This window comes from Triticum dicoccoides, chromosome 7B (genome assembly GCF_002162155.2).
Source record: "Triticum dicoccoides isolate Atlit2015 ecotype Zavitan chromosome 7B, WEW_v2.0, whole genome shotgun sequence".
NCBI classification, from domain to species: domain Eukaryota; kingdom Viridiplantae; phylum Streptophyta; class Magnoliopsida; order Poales; family Poaceae; genus Triticum; species Triticum dicoccoides.
Genome location: NC_041393.1, coordinates 761,022,935 through 761,027,312, shown reverse-complemented (window position 1 = coordinate 761,027,312; position 4,378 = coordinate 761,022,935).

Sequence of the window (4,378 nt, the reverse complement as noted above, 5' to 3'; positions counted from 1 at the left end):
GATATATAGTAGTCTTCCTCGGTGTCTCTCGAACAAAAACGTTCTCTAGATATCGACTCCTCTCACGCGCACACACCTTCTCTTCCCTCTCTACGGGCATTTTCTCTCTCGCACCCCATCGTTGGTGGCCTCTGCCATACACATCACCTCTCTATGATGAAGCCATGCACACTTAAATTACATCCGCCACAGAGGACCCCGCGACACACACACACACACACACACACGCACCCCCCGCACACACACTAAGACTCCATCTCTCTCTCTCTCTCACACACACACACACACACACACACCCCACACACACACATGCTCTAGGCGAAGCATTTGTTCCTACCACCCTTCACCCAACCTTACCCGTATGATAAACAATCACCTTTATTTACTTGCATAACATGGACAAATTCCACTTTACACTACTAGGGAAAACCCTATACACAAAATCTTAGCAGCAGCGCGGCTCAAAAAGGAGCGCTACTGCTAATTAGCAGTAGCGCGGGTGTGTAAAACCCGCTACTGACAAGCGTTTAGCAGTAGCACGCTTGGTGTTACCCGCGCTGCTACAAATATCGACCGATAGTGCCCCTCAAACTCCATTTAGTAGCAGCGCGGTGCCTCGTGCCGCGCTACTGCTAAAGCTTTAGTAGTAGCGCGGTTTTCCTGAGCTCGCTGCTGCTAATTTTCAAATTGGACACACTTTTTGTCCCGGTTAGCAGTAGCGCTTCTGCCGAAAGCGCGCTGCTGCTACTTTCTTATCAGCAGCGCGTTTTACTTCCCGCGCTACTGCTAATCCGCACCAACCCACCACCTTTTCCCCACCCGTCCCGTCCCGTCCCCCTCCTCTCTTCCCTTTCCCCTACCTCACACATCCTCCCACTCTCTATCTTCTTCTTCCTCAACACTTCTCCCCCATTACTCTCCCTCTTCTACCTACCTTTCTCTCTCTTCATTACTCCTACCTAACTACACCATCTCCATTAATGCATCTCCTTTCTCTTTTTCCTTCCCCCTCCACTAGTTGAAGTTGTCTCCTACCAAATTAGGTAGCTAGGTAGATGTAGCATTTAGTTAAGTGACCTATTTGCCCCCTAACTAGATCTATGTTTGTCAAGAAGAGCTTTGGGCACTTTTGATCTCCCTACATCATCATCTCATCACCGTGTGCTCGATCTCGAGATAGAGGTGATGAAAATTTCATACTTTTGCAAAATGGAAATATGTTTATGTGTGTGTGATATGTTTGTGGAAATTGTGTGTGTGGCATGAGTTGACGCCAAATTGTGCTTTTGAGTTGCCTATGTTTTGCCGAAATGTCGATTTATTTCCGTTTCGGCGAATTCCGGGCAAACTCTAGATCCATATATGTCCTATTTTCAGGGAAGGTCATGCCAATTTTTTGTATGACTTTGATGCATGCACGCATTTTTATAATCAATTTGTTTATTATTACTGTGCAGAGTTGACGATGGTCAGTGGAACGATGGTGGACAGGTGGTTGCGGTCGGCGGTGCAGGACATGAAAGAAAATAACCGGACAGAGGTTTTATGTCCGTGTCGAAAATGCAAAGGAATAGTTTGGCTCGACCCCTATGAGGATGGTCGTGTTGAAGTGCACCTGCTCATGACTGGTTTCATGGATGGCTATACTCGGTGGATAACTGAAGATGAGGATGACGATGTTGAGGATGCCGACGGGGCAGGCAATGATGACACGGGGCAAGACGAAGACATGATCGATAATGGCGGCGGGGAAGAGGCTGGACATGGCGGCGGAGAAGAGGCCAGACATGGCGGAGGAGAAGGGGCCGGACATGGCGGCGGAGAGAACGACATGGACTCCACGCAGCAGAGTTCGTCGGTACTAAGTTTAATCGTGCGGGACCCTCATGTTCAAGCATTGCTTCACAAGGAGACGAGTACTGAGAGAGCTGCTTCTAGAGAGGAGGCTAAGCTGGAGCAACTGGTGGTAGACGAACACTCCATTGTATGATGGTTGCAATCCTGAGGTGACCCGCTTGAGTTTCACGCTCCAACTCCTGAAGACGAAGGCTAAAAACAAATGGACCGACACTAGCCTCGATGAGCATCTCAAGTACCTAAAGGATGTTCTTCCCGCGGGTAATCTATGTCCTACTAGTGTTGATGAGGCCAAGAAGATCGTGTGACCTCTTGATCTGCCACACGTTAGATACCATGCATGCATCAACGATTGCATAATTTATCGGAAGGAGCACGCGGAAAAAACAAGCTGTCCGGTGTGCAATGCTTCTCGATACAAGAAGGCCGGGAAGAAATGTCCCCAGAAAGTTGTATGGTACTTACCGATCACTCCCCGTCTCCAGAGGTATTTAGTAGATCCCAAGGAAGCAAAGCTAATGCGCTGGCACATGGAGAGGAAGAAGCCCGACGATGGAGATGATCCAAAGCTGAGACACGTGAAAGATGGAAGCCGGTGGAGAGCGTTGAACAACTTCTATTGGTATTTTGAATGTGATGCAAGGAACATCGTGCTCGGCGCGTGTACCGATGGCATGAATCCGTTTGGCAACTAGAACACCAACCATAGCACATGGCCCGTGTTTGTATGGATGTACAACCTCCCCCCCTGGTTGTGCATGAAATCGAAGTACATTCACATGAGCATGCTTATTCAAGGGCCGAAACAACCAGGAAATAATATTAATTTGTATCTGGGGCTACTTCAAGAGGAGTTAGACACGTTATGGAAAACACCGGCCAAGACATGGGACACCAGCAAAGGCGAGTATTTCAACATGAGAGCCGCGCTGATCACGACAGTGCAGGACTATCTCGGTTACGGATATGTGGCAGGCTAGGTGTGCCATGGATATTGCGGATGCACGCGGTGCATGGATGATACAACGTCTCAGCAGCTAACGTCAAGGAAAGATGGCGCGTCTGGGAAAATCGTGTACATGGGGCATCGAAGATGGCTTGAACAGGACGACCCGTGGAGAAACCGTGGAGATCTATTCAATGGTCACGCTGAGCATCGAGGACCTCCACGTAAGCGGAGCGGTGCCAAAATCGATGAGCTGTTGAAAAACAGGAAGGAGTGCCCCGCGCCGGGAAAGACGATGAGAAAGGCGCCGGACCCGCTGCTGAAGGTATGGAAGACGAGGTTTGTGTTCTGGGACTTGGAGTACTGGCACAAACTCGATACACCTCATTGCCTTGATCAAATGCATATCTATAAGAATGTCCTTGAGAGCTTGCTCGCAACACTGATGAACATGCCGGATAAGACCAAGGATGGGCCGAAGGCAAGAAAAGACTTGCAAGATTTGAAAATCAGGGAAGATCTGCACATGCCGCCCTGTAAAATGTCAGACGAGACAGAGACGGAGACAGAGGCACGGGAGAAGAAGGGCAAGAAAAGAAAGAAAGAGGATTATTGCCCCCCTTCTTGCTTCACCTTAAGTCAGGCTGAGATCAATGCCTTCTTTAAGTGCCTTACCGGAGTCAAAGTTAGTTCTGGTTACTGTGGCAAGATAAGCAGATATCTAGACACGGACAAGAAAAGGTTTAGCGGGATGAAGTCTCATGACTGTCATGTGATGATGACACAGATACTACCTGTTGTCCTTAGAGGGATAATGGACAAGCACGTCCGTGACACGCTTATTGGTCTCTGCAACTTTTTCGACGTCATCTCTCGAAAGTCGACCAGTGTGAAGCAGCTCCGAAGGCTACAGGAAGAGATCGTTGTGATACTGAATGAGCTTGAGATGTACTTCCCGCCCGCGTTCTTTGACATGATGGTGCATCTGTGTGTCCATATTGTGGATGACATAATAGACCTGGGGCCGTCATTCCTGCACAACATGATGCCGTTTGAGAGGATGAATGTGATCATCAAAGGATTCGTAACATGTCCCGTACAGATGGAAGCATCGTCCAGGGCTATTTGACAAAAGAGTGCATCTCTTTCTGTGAGAATTTTCTATATGGCGCAGACCAGCCGCCCGATGTTATTATTGGTTTGCCCGTTAACAAGCACGATGGGAGGCTCGAAGGAGATGGTCACTGCAACGGTCGCAGGGAACTGCATGTGGCATACTCAGATCGACGCAGCGACTTTGACAGAGCAAACTTGGTAGTGCTACAACACCTAGACGAGGTAGTCGTAGAGCGTTTCGTACAAAACGCTACAGCTACTGAAGGTAGTAGCAGCGCATTTTGGCCAAACGCGCTGCTGCTACGTCCACTTAACCCAAAATTCTCACTATCCCTGCCTCATCCCGCCTTTTCCCCCCAAATCCCCACTCTCTCTTCCCCCGTCGCTCGCCCCCGACCCCGGCGCCGGCGCTCGCCCTCGACCCCGCCCTCGCCCCCGACCCCGACCCCGGCGCTCGCC